Source organism: Marmota marmota, unplaced genomic scaffold (assembly GCF_001458135.2).
Source record: "Marmota marmota marmota unplaced genomic scaffold, marMar, whole genome shotgun sequence".
Classification (NCBI taxonomy): Eukaryota; Metazoa; Chordata; class Mammalia; order Rodentia; family Sciuridae; genus Marmota; species Marmota marmota.
This window is the reverse complement of record NW_025999853.1, coordinates 8,872,095-8,887,755: the sequence shown is the minus strand read 5'-3', so window position 1 is coordinate 8,887,755 and position 15,661 is coordinate 8,872,095. Positions and strand designations below refer to the sequence as shown.

The following is a 15,661-nucleotide window of genomic DNA, read 5'->3' as shown; positions in this document are numbered from 1 at the left end:
ATTCCAAACACCTGCTCTCCACTTGGACTGTGCAGCCACCCCACACACTTGGATTTTGTCGCCCGGTTAAGGCAGTCCCAGAGCAGCCTGAGACAGTGAACAGTGCCCAGGGTCCGAGCTGTCTCTGGTCTATTTGGTGTTTGCTAACCATGAAGCAAAGCCCCCATGTTCCGAGTGAGTGGAGTCTCCTCTTTTTACATCCAAGTGACTGGCAGGATGCTCCAGGGAGCTGGGTGTCTGCCTGAGCTCCCAGGGGAGGCTCAGATGACAGCCAGGGAAGGAAAGCAAAGGAGCCAACAAATTAGCACTCTACAAATTCCACGTGCCCGCGCTGCATAACATTCATGCTCAAACACCCTACTCAACGGCTCTAAAGATAATAATTTTACATTTCCAGCAGAATGTGCACAGTGACAATTATCTGTATTCCTACTGTGTCGCAGCATCAACCAATAATCAAGAGAATTATGTTCCAGTTGAAAGCAGATTTAAATAAACAGACACTAAATGGGAGCCAATAATAGGTGTACCAAAATAGTCCAGGCAAGGAAGCAGCCATTCAAAAGAGCTGATTCGTGGAGAAATCATGAGGCATCCAGACCCCAGGGCTCACAGCTCCCCGTCAGCCAGGCTGGTTCTCTCATGCAGGTCTGCATACCTGACCAAAGAACCATCCTGAACTCATCCTTCCCTCCTTTCCTTCCTTCCTCCCTTCTCCTCTGCCTCTCCACCTTCTCCTTCCTTTCTATAAACATTCACCATTCATTATCAACTGGGAACATTTGGGCACCATCATCAAAATTAATAAACCCTGCCCTTCTTTTATTTTTGTGTCCCTGTGCTCAGGATTAAATTTGGGTTCTTTCAGCTTTGTGTGAGGCAGGGGTGGGGGTTGTTAGTGCTTTAAAAGAAAAACGGGTGTTTCTAGGAGAAGAGAAAAGGCAATGCTGAAGAGGAAGAAGTATGAAGGTCTACTAGACATTCTTTCAAGTGTCACATGTTTACTAGAGGTACCAGGCATGGCCCTAGGTGCAGGAAGTTCAAAGATGAAAGGGCTGATGCCTGTCCTCAAAAAGCCTCCAATCCTACACAGAGGAGCTAACAGGCTTAGTGACTGTGGGATGGGTGAGTCCTTGACGTTCAGGGGGAGCAGCAGAGGAGAAGTCAAGGAGCAGCTATGCTTGAGGATGAGCCCCAGAGAACATGTGGTGGGAGGGCATTCTTGGCAGAGGAAGGAGCATGTTCAAAGGCCTGGGTATGAGGGAAGGCTGGGTTTGTTCCACTACATCCTTCAGTAAGAATGGCTTCAGGGTGAGATATCAGGAGGCATTGGAAAAGTAGTCAGTGACACAGAGGAAAAGACTTGGCTCTACTCCTGATGGTGGGGTGATGATCAGGAACTTCATTTCTGCCGGCTTCCTGTTTTCAGTGGGGACTTCCATTAGTGTTACTCTTTTGGTTTCCTGTTTACAGTTATTAGCTTCTCTCAGCTTCTTGGCCTCCTCACCTCAGTCCTGCCCTTGAGTAGAGAGGTGAACTCCTCTCCTCTTCTGCATGGAACAACTCTTCTGATCGGCTTTTGGCCACACTGTAACAGGATCCTGTCCTTTCAGGGTGAGACCTGTCTGTGAGTGCCCAGCAATGAGGCAAACTAATTCTGGGGTGCAGCATGAAGATGCTATTATTTTCCCAATTGTAAGCCAGGTTATTTTTTAAAATTTATTTATTTATTATTCTAGTTTGTTACATGACAGCAGAATGCATTACAATTCATATTACACATATAGAGCACAATTTTTCATATCACTGGTATATTCACACCATTCATGTGTTCACACATGTACTTAGGGTAATGAAGTCCATTTCATTCCACCCTCTTTTCTACCCCCAGGCCCCTCCCTTCTCCTCCTATCCCTTTGCCCTATCTAGAGTGTCTAATCCTCCCATGTTTCCCCTCCCAACTCCACTATGAATCAGCCTCCTTATATCAGAGAAAACTTTCAGCATTTGTTTTTTGGGATTAGCTAACTTCACTTAGCATTATATTCTCCAACTCCATCCATTTACCTGCAAATGCCATGATTTTATTAAAAATGCTGAATAATATTCCATTCAGGAATATTCCTACTGTGCTGCTATAAACATTGTGCTGCTATAAATATTGATATGGCTGTGTCCTTGTAGTATGCTGTTTTTAAGCCCTTTAGGTATACCCCGAGGACTGAGTCAAAAGGTGATTCCATTCTCAGTTTTCCAAGGAATCTCCATACTGCTTTCCATATTGGCTACACCAATTTGCAGTCCAACCAGCAATGTATGAATTTGCCTTTTCCCCACATCCTTGCCAACACTTACTGTTGTTTGTATTCTTAATAGCTGGCATTCTGACTGGAGTGAGATGAAATCTTAGAGTAGTTTTGATTTGCATTTCTCTAATTGCTAGAGATGTTGAATTTTTTTTATACATTTGTTGATTGATTGTATACCATCTTCTGAGAAGTGTCTGTTCAGTTTCTTGGCTTATTTATTGATTGGCTTATTTGGTTTTTTGCAAGTGTAAAAATTTGCTCCCAAGATATAGGCTCTCTATTCACCTCACTGATTGTTTCTTTCGCTGAGAAGAAGCTTTTTAGTTTGAATTTATCCCATTTATTGATTCTTGATTTTCATTCTTGCGCTATAGGAGTCTTATTAAGGAAGTCAGAGCCTAATCCAACATGATGGAGATTTGGGCCTACTTTTTCTTCTAGTAGGCTCAGTGTCTCTGGTTTAATTCCTAGGTTCTTGATCCACTTTGAGTTGAGTTTTGTGCATGGTGAAAGATAAGGGTTTAATTAATTTTGTTGCATATGGATTTCCAGTTTTCCCAGCACCATTTGTTGAAGAGGCTATCTTTCCTCCAATGTATGTTTTTGGTGCCTTTGTCTAATATAACTGTAATTATGTGGGTCAGTCCCTGTGTCCTCTACTCTGTACTATTGGTCTACAAGTCTATGTTGGTGCTAATACCATGTTGTTTTTGTTACTATTGCTCTGTTGTACAGTTTAAAGTCTGGTATAGTGATGCCACCTGCTTCTCTCTTCCTGCTAAGGATTGTTTTAGCTATTCTAGGTATCTTATTTTTTTCAGATGAATTTCATGACTGCTTTTTCTATTTCTATGAGGAGTGCCATTAGGATTGGAATTGCATTGAATCTATATAGTGTATGCCAGATTCTTTGACTGGATTTTCATTAATAAATCTGGCATTTTGATCTCAGTTTATCTTTGGTTTCTCCCTTTGAGTAGAGAATAGGGGACTATTTTTTTAATCTCTTGAAGTGTTCAAACAAACTAAGAAGGTTAGAATCCATCCTGGTGGAAAGGGGGAGCTACTGAAGGTGTATGAGCAGGGGCATGCTGTGATAAGGTTTTATAAGTAGTAGAGGAGGATTTGAATAGAGAAAGAGAAAGGATGTGTTGGGAGAGATATATTGGATTAATAACAGTTGGGAGCTGGTTGGGTGTAGGGGTAAGGAGGAACCTAGGTTTCTGATAAGCCAATTGGAGCTTCATTTGTTGAGATAGAGAATAGGGAAGAAATACAAAGTTTAGAGGAAGAAACTGATGCTGATGAGTTCATCTGGTGTCATGTTGACTTAGAAGGCACAAAATGTCTAAGAGGTTATTAGATTCTTTCTGGCCCAGAGCCCTCTGGAAAATCACATGGCTGAATTTAGAAGTTTACCTAGAAGTTGTTGAAGCACAGGAATAATCAATTTCCAAGAGAGATGGTATAGAAAGAGGCAAAGAAAAGTGTGTGGATTCAAACCAACAAAAACATTTCGAGCCCTTATTGAGAACTAGGGAGACATATTATATTTTCACTTATTGTCTTCAGAACTTAGTAAAGTGTCCAGCATGCAAAAAAGGTATTTGTTATAACTTTAGTATCTAGGTTGTCATATAATATACTATCCACAACGTCTAACCAATCATTTCTTTTTTTTCTTTTTTTGTTTACTAAGAATTCAAGATGTGAGGCAAGCATCTATCTATCTCACACCTGTATAACAAAATAAAATTGAGCACGGAACATTAGGAAGCATTTTATTAAACTCTTTGCACACAACTATACAAGGTAGATACTCTTAATTCCATTTTACAAATGAGGAAACTGAGGCTGCTGATCAACAGTTCAAGCTTTGAAACCTGGGATGGCCAATTGCAAACTTATGTTCTGAACCCTAAGTTAGATGGGGGGTTCAGAACATAAGAAACAACCTACTTTAAAGACTGTAGGAGCGTGCTGCTTAACTAGGAAGATAAAACACTCCCTTGCAATGATGGATGGCAACCATAAAGCATTAGGTAAGGACCAGCTTGTTGTACTGATAAGTGAGGAGTGCCCATATTAGACGTGAAGTTAGACAGTCTTAAGTCTGAATCCGATAACTTGTTTATTCTTCAGTGTTAAGGGCTGTGGATACCTCATCTCTAAGGTGATGAATTAGAATTACCTTCTTCACAGGGGCACTTCTGCCCTCTACCCTGTAGGAATCATGCTATAGAAAATTCAATAACTAAGATGGACACACCATTATAGAATTTCTCTTTCTCCTTCAGTTTTTCAGATAAAATTAAAAGCTAAACTTGACATAGTTAAAAGTCTCAATGGAAAGAGCAAAAAAATGTCAAAATACATTTATTTGTGAAAGCATTCATAATAAAAAGAAATGACATGATTGTGAAAAGGATCCTTTTTAATAAAAAGTAGGGGAAAAATCTAACAGAGAAGACTATATTGTTTTTTTTTTATTGGTTGTTCAAAACATTACAAAGCTCTTGACATATCATATTTCATACATTAGATTCAAGTTGGTTATGAACTCCCAATTTTACCCCAAATACAGACTGCAGAATCACATCGGTTACACATCCACATTTTTACATAATGCCCTATTAGTAACTGTTGTATTCTGCTACCTTTCCTGTCCTCTACTATCCCCCCTCCCCTCCCCTCCCATCTTCTCTCTCTACCCCATCTACTGTAATTCATTTCTCTCCTTGTTTATTTTCCCATTCCCCTCACAACCTCTTATATGTAATTTTGTATAACAATGAGGGTCTCCCTCCATTACCATNCTATTCTGTACCATTGGTCCACCCGCCTGTTTTGGTACCAGAACCATGCTGTTTTTGTTACTATTGCTCTGTAATATAGTTTGAAATCTGGTATCGCTATACCGCCTGATTCACACTTTGTCTGGCTTCCCAGGCCCTCATTTTCAATATTAGTAGAAGCCTGCATGACCCCTAACTCCAGCATCCTACATTCCTGCAGAATCAGCACCACATGGAGGACACCAATGTCTGCCACCAGCTCTAGCAGCAGCTTGGTCCCCTTAGACTAGGGCTACAACAGTCTCTGAGGGCCTGGATAGCTGAACATGGTGAATTGAATCCCTGGGAAGCAAATTCCTAGGCACCCCTGTGTGAGCAGGGTGTCCTCAAAAGAATTTGATTTTGATGATGAATATGATTTTGCTGATTCCTGAGATGCCCTCAAAGCATATTTCCTATTGTCTCTGTGATAAGTACTTAGCTTCTTCTTAGTGGTACTAATCTCTTCAACAACATTTTTCCTTGGCCCCAATTTTACACATGCTTTTCTGGACATACTACACATTTTTTAAATCTTTACTTTCTGCTTTTTGCTCCTGATTCTCATAGTAAGCCTAGCTACAATCTGCTAGCTATACCCTTACCACTTCCTGAATGCTGTGTTGCCTTGAAATTTCATCCACCAGATTAATTAGTCCATCTCTTTTAAATTAAGCCTCACAGAAAGTCTCAGGACATGGGCAAAATGTACACAAATATGGTTTTGTGTTTTGTTTTGTTTTGTTTTGTCAGCATGTAACATTACTAATCTTTAGTCCAGTTTCCAATAGAATCATCATTCCCTTCTGAAATCTCATGAACATGGTCTTCTGTCTGCATTCTTATAAGTATTCTGGTCTTCTGATTTCCTGCTCCTTGATATCCTTTGATTAGTTATGTTTCTTGCCTTGGACAATAGAATGTTAACCAACTTGATGTTCTCGAGATTTTTACTTCCTCTCTTGCTCTTCTGCGTCTCTCTGCCAGGTAGCCTGCCAGAAAGTGCAATGCATGGAGGAGAATCAGTTTGCCCTTGTTGTCCTGACCATGGCCAGCCTAGAGCATCCACCAGCCAGGCAACCCCAGATGTGAGGGAGTCACAATGTGTAACACTATTTAGCAAACCTGTGGATTTATGAACAATAAGAAATGGTGGTTGTTTCATGTTATCAAGTTATCGGGTGAGTCATTTAGCATTATCGTGACAATAGATAACATACATAGCAAAGGTGGTAAGAAGTCCTGCATAAAGAAACATTTAACTTGATTTAAACTAGTACTTCTCAAATATACTAGATGGTATAACTATAAACATTCTTTTTAAAAAAATATTTATTTTTCGTTGTAGTTGGATACAATGCCTTTATTTTATTTATTTATTTTTATGTGGCCCTGAGGATTGAACCCAGGGCCTCCCATGTGCTAGGTGAGCACTCTATCACTGATCCACAACCCCAGCCCCAAACTATAAACATTATAAAGAAAGAAAATGTGAGGGGTTGGGGTTGTGGCTCAGTAGTAGAATGCTTACGTAGCATGTGTGAGGCAGTGGATTTGATTCTTAGCATTGCATATAAATAAATAAAATAAAAGTCCATTGATAGCTATAATAAAAATATTTTTTAAAAGTAAAGTGAAACTCCAGCTTGGGAAATTATTCCTAGGCATATCCAGAAATGACAGTACCAAAGATTTTTCTAAAATAAAAATCCTAGGTCGTTTGTAACCATCTATGGACTGTTAACCTTTGGCAGTCATTTCAAAACTATGTTATGTGCTTCTTATTACTATAGATGTTGGGAAGATAAACAACATGTTTCTCAGACTTTCCTAAAGCAATGTTTTTGGATGCAAATTAGATTTCGCCATTTAGGTACACTTGTGAGAGATTTAGAAGGTGGAAATATGAGGTGGAGCTATTTTCTGGCTTCAACCTTTGTTTTTCACAAGCAAGGTCCTGAGAACATTTTTCTTTCTGAAATCAAATTTTAATGCCGAGTTTAGTTTCTTGATGTTGAGAGAAATTTGAGGTGCTGAGTGGTGGCCTCAGATTTTTCTATTGTGACCATCAGAATATGTTCTTCAACAGTTTCAGAGAAGTGACAAGAGCAGCCATGAACTTGGCACCTGTTTTCTGAGAGTTAATTATGAAAAGCCAACCTAAAATTTTCTTATTCAGCTTTCTCAAGGATGTGCCTAGATTCCTATATGGAATCTCTGCTTAAAATAAGTAGAGAAGGACTTTCTCTAGCCCTAATTGATGATTGATCCTATATTTAACTAATTTGAACTTAAGTTCGTATGTTTGTAAAAAATAGGATTAATAATACCTTCCTTGTGAACTTATTGAGAGGGTCCATGAGATAAAAGTCACCTCTGTGTCTTGCATAGAGCAAATGCTCAGTAAAAAGAATTCTTCTAATATAGCATAATAACCTCTTTGAGAAATGCTAAGTTGATTTTCCCGTTTGTTACATATTTTAGCAAGAGGAGAAGCCAGGAACCAACTTGTTGCATGCATTTGGAAGGTGAAAATAACTGTTATTTTCATTCTTTTTCTTATATGAAAAGGGCAGATTTTTAAAAATTTTTGTTTAATGGCAAGAAAGGAGCATTTAGACAAATGCAGGGGTGAGAAGGAGCCTGAGGATAAGAGAAAGGGAACTAGATGACTCCTGCTCTGTGAGGCTGTTGCTACCTTTGTTCAGGGTAGGTAGCAACATGCTCCATGTATCATTTCTCCTTTTTGCTGATTACACATCTCTCTCTATGCACTGGTACCTTTTCTACCAATTGTTACACATACTTGAGTCTTTTAAATTAAAGAAATTAAAAATTTTCCATCTACCCCATGTCTCAGTTTTCCCTGCCTTTCATATTCAAGTCTTATAACTGTTTTACTGCATTTTCTGCCTCTATTTTGTCACTTCCCACCTTTCCTCAATCTTTGGCAGTCCAAATTCTATCTTGTAAACCTCCATAAAGCAGTCCTTAAATCATCAGCTATCCATGTCAGTTAGCTATATATCAGCCCTCAATTTAATTGGTCCCTAAGCTTCAACTGGGAGCATTAATCACTCCCTCCCTTTAAGCATATTTTTTATTTACACAGTACAACAGAGACCTCCAGCTATACTAATAATTTGTTTCCTTTTGTTTCTGCCTCTATAACTAGGCACTTTTCCCAGTCTTTCTAGCAGTCCTAGTGATCAAATGTTACCTGGTGGAATGTGAGTGGGAGTGAGGTGCCATTGTGGAGATGAAGCTCTTAAGAAGTGGTTGGAACTTTCTATGCTTTCTGTTTTCCATTCTGTTGACTATGTAAAGATGATAACAAGACTTTAAGGGAGAGTGGATCCATGAAATGAAAATAACTTCATCCTCTGCTTTCCCAAGTGGACATTTACCTCAAACCAGCATGTAAAGGAGAAATAAACCTCTATTGGTGTTCAAGTAATTGTATATAATTTATATTTATTTATTATAGCAGTGTAGCTTACTCTACTAATGCTTGAAGGGGTATACTGTTGTAATAGAAATCTATAACACATGGACATGGTTTAGCATTTCGTTGTCAGATGGTGAGGAAAAAGACAGAGCTACCAGAAGATCAAAAATCCCGGGCGCTGAAGGGAAATGTTTGATGGAACTGTTTACTGCAGCAATAAGGAGACAGAAAAAGTACTTTTGGAACATACAATTCTAAGCAAAGTATTTGGAAAAGCCAGATGTTTGTGTGGGTTGGCTAATTCTGGATACATTCCAAGGACTTCAAGAAAAAAAATTGCATACAGGAAAGAATTATAAAGAAAAAAATAAGAAAAAGAAAAGAGATGGTCCAGAAATGTGGAACATCACAAAGAAGAAGAGTCATCAGCTTCTAGACCTCCACACTGCAGGAAACAACATTGAGAAGATTGACAAAGACTCCTAGATTGATTGACAAAGACTCCCCAGATTGATTGACAAAGACTCCCCAGATTGATTGACAAAGACGCCCCAGAGATTTCACAGTTAACTAGAAGAACCTGAGATTGTAGAATTCAGATTGTGTTGCCTGCTTACCTTCCCATTGCTCAAGATGATTTACAGTTAGCCAACACCAAGTTAAGAGAAAGAGAGGGGGATATGGAGGAGAAAATAGATAGTAAAGCAAGCTTTAAGACCATGTGTAGGGGACAAATTTGGGTTACTGGTTCATAGAATGAAAGCAAATAGACCCAAGAACATATATCCAGGGTTAAATTGAGGAACTCCCTCCACTGCCAGGTCAAGAGTTTCATCATTGCTAAGAACTGGAGACTGCTGGTTCTCCATCCTTTTCTGTCTTGCATGAAGTTTTTCTAGAGTGAGTAGACTCTCCCTGTTTCACTATTGCATTCTGAGTATTTTGTATGTGGGTGTGTTTGGAGGGAGGGACATACAAGAGTCACATGACTTGTTCTTAGCTTTTACTTGCAGGGTCATAAGGTGCATCATTTGCATCCAATAAAGAGGACTTGCATCATCTAGAAGATTGAGACTTCTTGATGAATGTGGAGAAAAGGTGAGATTTTGGCTTCCTGCCTGGAGTGTGTTTCATATTTGTAAGGTCTTACGGGTTATTGTGGAGAGTTGTTATATTTACTTACTCAGCATCTTTTAAAAATTTCATTGCAAGAAGAAGTGTCTCCCATTGCTGGGGTGCATAATAATTTAGTGCCACACACCCTACTACAGAGGTATACTTGTGATCCAGAATAGCCTATATGAATTCATCATTAACTAGCTCATGGTCAGGCACCTAGCCCAAAGAGGATCAATCCAAGCTTCATTTATTGGTCTGTATGGACTCTGAGAGTACCTTTCTACTTTGTGATTTCTCATTCACAAGAACATAGTCATGGAGTTTGGAGGAGTCATCTACTCATCTTTACTGTCCGATAAAATGAATCTATGAAGAATAAAGCCAAAACAATGGCAGAGAGATGACAGATGCAATGAGACACAGAGTCTCAAAGCTGTTATTTAAAAACCTGGATTTAGCCATGAGTTTGTCATTGAAGTCACACTTTGGTCCTCCCAGTTTGGATAGCAAATAACCCCTCTTTACCTTGGCAAAACCAGATGGGGTTTTGAGACTCGGAACTAAAAATGTCTTGCAGCACCTTAGTGCTGTGGCTGGAACTAGAACTCAGGTTTTTAAATTCCAATTCAAGGCCCTTTCACTCACATTATAGAAAGCTAGTTCTCAAATATGATAACAAAGATGCCAGCAACAGATGAATATTTGCAGAAAAATGAAAATCCTCTTATGGAGATGGAATTGCACAATCCTGGGAAGTTGTAGGAAGTCTAAATACAGGGAAGGTACTCTGGCTTCTTGCTAAGCACCAAAGATAAGTATGGTCCAAATCTTAAAAGGATGTTTGGAGGATAGCACCCATTAGCTAAGAAGCATGAAGACAGTGAGATAGGGCTGTGGGAGAACCTTCTCCTGAGACTAATACAGCAGCAAGATGAGCTTCTATACCAGGATGCCCAAGTTCAATTCCAGCTCCTTCACCTTATAGCTGCTCCTGTTTGAATGTATTTACTCCCAAATTCAGGTGATGTGATAATGTTAAGAGATGGGGAGTTAAAAGGTGACTGTGTTAGTCAGCTTTTTGTCAGTGTGACAAATACCTGATAAAAACAACTTAGATGAGCAAAGATTTATTTTGCCTCATGGTTCCAGAGGTTTCCATCCATGGCCAATAGACTCCATTGCTCTGGGCCTAAGGCAAAACATCAAGGCAGAGGTGCTTGGTGGAGGAATACTGCTTGGCTCATGACCACCATAAAGCAGAGAGAGAAAGAGGGGAGGGGGAAAGGGGGCACTGGGCACACAAAATGCCCTTTCAGGGACTCCCAGTGACCTACTTCCTCCAGCCTTGGCCCACCTCTTACAGTTCCTACCTCCTCCAGTAGCCATTCAAATTAATACACCAAATGGATTAATCCACTGGCTGTGTCAGATCTCCCATGATCCAATCAGCTCCCCAAAGCCCCACCTCTGAACATTGCTGCATCAGGGATGAAGACTTCAACACATGAATTTTTCGGGGGCACTTCACATCCAAACCATAACATTGATTAAGCCTGAGGGATTCCCCCTGGTGAATGTGATAAGCCCCCGATACAACAGGCTTTAAACCCTGGACTCACTCCCTCCTCGTTCACTGTGTGAGGACACAGCATTTCTCCATTCTGGAGGACACAGTAACAAAGCACCTTCCTGGAAACAGCAGCTCTCACTGGACACTGGACCTGCAGGAGCCTTAATCTGGAACTCCCAGCTTCCAGGACAGGGAGATAAATAAACTGTCATTCACTACAAATTTCCCAGTCTCAGCAATTTCTGGCACAGCAGCATAAAATGCATTAAGAAGACATCAGTTGTTTGACTTCAGAAAAACCCACTAAACTTTCTGAGACCTTCTCAGACTCATCTTTCTCCTGTGTAAAGTAGTGCTTTCCTCAGTGAGTTGTAATGAAAAGGAGAGATATTCCATGGAAAATACTTACTATGGCTTATGCCACATAGCAAGGGCTTTGTTTATATTTACTATTGATATTATTTTAGCCTTCACTATTGGCTAGAGCAAATAATTGGGCATGTCAATCGGGGTTCAAGAACCACAGCAGAATGACAAACAGAATTATGAAAGCTTTAAGCTGACAAGAGAGGCCAAGTGTTATGTCAGTTTAGGTCCTTCAAGAAGCAGATGCCAGAATGAAACTTGAAATAGGAGAACGATATTGGCGGGAAATGCCTATAAAGGGGAGAAGGGAAGAGGGAACAGGGTTAAGGGGAGAGACCTTCAGACCACAATGCGAGCGTGTCCTATAAAGAGAGAGAGAGGATGAACAAAGACCAGGGAGAAGGAGTCTGGGGCTGCAATGTCGTGAGGAGGAGCCTGAGCAGTGAGTGGCCTGGCAGGGAGCAGCCTGGGAAGAGCATGGCCTCAGTGAGAAAGCTGCTGTAGCAGATCCCAGATGTGCAGCAGCTGGAGGCTGTCAGCTGACTACACTCCTCTCAGCAGGTTCTATTTGCACAGTTCTGAACATCACGCTTCCCTGGCTGCCTGCCACTGGTGGGAGGGCTCTTTCCTGCTCAGTATCTCCAAGGTACCCGGCAACCTGTCAAGACAAGCAGGCGGCAACAGGAGCTAGCTGCTGTCTCATCTTTATGATTATTTCTCATTATTTTGCTAGCTTAAGCCAATATCATCTTCTGCCTATTTTAAGTCCTTATTAATAATTGTTGCTGTTGTTATTTTTATTTGCCTCCTAAGTGACTTTCCTGCTTCTGTCCTAGATACTCTTTTGGTCTATCCAGAACTATCCTTTAAGCAGATGATAATATCCTTTGATCAAAACTCTTCGAGGGCTTCCACATTTCACTCAGAGAAGTCCTTGTGTTGGTCTCATGTCTGGTTTTGATTGGCCTCCCATTATTCCAAGACCTCCTCTTTCACTCCCTGACCCCTTGTCCACCCAACTGCAGCCACAGCATCTGTCCCCACCCAGCTCAGGACTACTGTTGCTTCCTCTGCACACACCTGCAACTGCATCCCCTCACCCCCTTCAGGTCTTTGTCCAAATGCCATCTTTTCAGTGAAGCTTCATAGATCACCTGATATCTCAAATTGCAACTTCTCTGTCCTCAGTAAATCCTTCCCAGCTTTATTTATCTTTCATAGCACTTATCACCATCAAACATACAATAACGTTTCACTTACATTGTACATTGTCTCTCTCCCCCTCAGCTCCCCATGAGGGTAGGGATTTGGTTCTGTTTTGTCTACTGCCGTGGTTTTTGTTCAGTGAATGAATATGTTCTGTGAATAGCAGCAGGGGAATGAAGATAAAAACAGGGTCTCTCCTGGGGAAAGGAAAAAAGCCCAGGATTTGGAGTCCATGTGTCTAGGTTGGGGTCTAGCCCTGGCAATTGCCAGTTGTCTGACAACCGAGCATCCACCAATCACTCATCCTTTGTAAGCCCTACTTTTCACATCCATAAAACAGGAAGAACAATAAATATCACTAATTGTAGAACTCAGGGAATGTAGGAAGACAGAGCACAGGTGTTTGGGTGTTGTTTCACAACAAGCATGGCATATTGCGGTCTACACGCTAAGGTACTGAAGGCATTTACAACTCCCCCGGGGATATTTTACACATTAGGTGAGTGATCGTTAACCCAAGACCAGGTCCTAAACCCTTCTCCACACTCATTCACTCTGTAATCCCAAATGGGGACCTGGACCTCATTTCTTACTTGGTAAAAAAAGAGATGATAGTATCCTCCCCATGCTTAGCTTGGAGAGATGAGTATCAAATGAAATACAGTCTGTGAAACTAGGAACTTCTGCACAAATGTAAGGATTTATGATGGCAGGTGGCATGGCTTCCCGTGTCTGAGTCCTTTGTTCCCAGCTGGAATGAAAGAAGCAGGAATCACCTCTCCCAATCCAGCTCCTCCAACTCAACTACTCTGGAGTCACTCTTGTTGCCTGTTGGTTGTTCGAGAAGCCCAGACTTTGTATATCCTTTGCATTTCTCAAGTTTTTTTTTCCCCATCATCTTTTCTTAATTTTCTAGATCTGTCTGAATTGGGGGGCTAATGCAATCATGCTGGCTTTACCTTCTGAAATAGTTTTTAAGTGTATATATTTTGAAGGAATAGACAGGGTCAAGAGAAAATCTTTCTTAAACTACACTGTCTTGAGTTAGGTTTTCACGTAAGTCTATGATTTAACATACACAGCCATAATTAATAGTGTTTTCTCTGATTCCTTTATTTAAAATCTGTACAGTTTTATGGTTCCAATGTACTTCTGCATGATTTTACCCTTTTGGAGAAAGGCTGTGCCTTGTGCTATTTCAGTCTGCTGTCCCAAATGGACATGAAAACAGGACACTGTCATGTACACATGAAAAAGATGACCTACATATACGATGTTTCAGTTGGGTAGTAAAAGTACAATTTCAGCCATTTCTCCCAATTAAGGCTAACTCGTCTGTGATTTCAGCCTCCCATTTGAAATAAAAGTCTAACGATAATTGGAGCACAGAGCTATTCACCACTGTACTTCAATCTGGAAATAATTGTCTTTGTTCAATTAGGAATCTGCATTTTCATGCCAGTCTTTGCAGATTATTTTGAATGGAGAATGCTCTCTGATTAAGAGCTATCCTTCTTGGGAGGGCGGGGGGACCCTGAAAACCAGAAAAAAAAATCCAAGCAGCTTGAAATCCTCATCTTGCTGGATTTAACATTCTGTTTACCCCTAACAGACTGAAAAGGATGTCACATAAATGACTTTCAGGATGTTTTAGATTTAATATGGTGAAAATTTTCTAGGGCATTCATATATGACCTCTAAAAGATGCTGGCCTCCTTAGAGATCATTCCTTAGGGCGGGGCTTGGAAAACTGTCAACTTGTCTGAGGCCTTCTATTACTTTGATAATATAGCACAAATCTGACCACCATTTGTTTTGGCATTAATACTACTTACTGTCCTGGGTGCTTTTAAAATATGTTATTATATGCAATTCTTACAAAGAGCCTTGAGAATTAGGCATCGTTATCTCCATTCAACAGATAAGGATAATAAAGGCCAGAGAGTTTATGTGATTTGGTCAAGGCCAACCAACAGGTCACTGGCAAACGTGAGTTAACTACAAGTCTGTCTGGCTTGACTGGCAAATTCTCTCACACGTCTATTGCTTTTTTCTTATTAATATAATACCAGCAAAGGGAAACAGAGAGACATCTACAAATAAGATAGTATTGATAGAATTCTGACCAAAGCCAACTGGTAATATGTCTTCACTAAGAACCATCCTGCTCCAGTAATTCCAAAAATGCCTATATTTAATATTCATCAATGAAAGCAAAAGATCTACAGAAGATGAAAGCATATTAGCACAGTACAACTTTTGTAAGTTACATGAGGTAATATCCCCATCAAGATATGATTTAATCCCTTTTCCAAAATGGATTCCTTTAGAAAAAAATGTCTTTTCCATCCATTCAATCAAACATAGATGTTACCGTGAGAGAAGGAATAAAATCATTCCCTTAATAACTCCAAGAGGCAGGCAGAATGCATAGAATTCACATATCACATATATGTGTGTGTGCGTGTGTGTGTTTTATTATATACATTCAAGTCAAGAAAAACCCCTCAGTGCAAAAAGTAGGATTCTGAGCAAACCTCTCATTATCCTTTTTAGAAACATTATACAGGCATTGTAAGTCTCCACCTTTGATGCCAAGCAGTTCCTTCCCTTTAATAATACTCTGGTAACCCCATGCAGGAGTGTTTCTCCATTCTTCCCTTTGACTGTGCCGTTTCGTAACAACATCAAGAAGAAAAGCTTACTTAAGCACCTGGATGGAAAATGATAGCCAACCCAATTTTTCTTTTTGCAAATACAGAGTTAGCATTTGAGAGATTTGGGGTCAAACAGGACTTGTAAGCAATGG

General features: G+C 40.2%; 2 long non-coding RNA genes across 2 annotated transcripts in view; both read left to right on the top strand.

Annotated features, from left to right (window-relative positions):
* The window catches only part of LOC107139957, a 167,053-nt gene that overhangs the window by 2,663 nt on the left and 148,729 nt on the right, over positions 1 to 15,661 (top strand). The window lies entirely within an intron of this gene.
* The window catches only part of LOC125616757, a 53,895-nt gene continuing 44,894 nt past the window's right edge, over positions 6,661 to 15,661 (top strand). The window contains exon 1 of the long non-coding RNA XR_007347504.1: positions 6,661 to 9,689. This is a non-coding gene — a long non-coding RNA (uncharacterized LOC125616757). The remainder of the gene's footprint in view (positions 9,690 to 15,661) is intronic.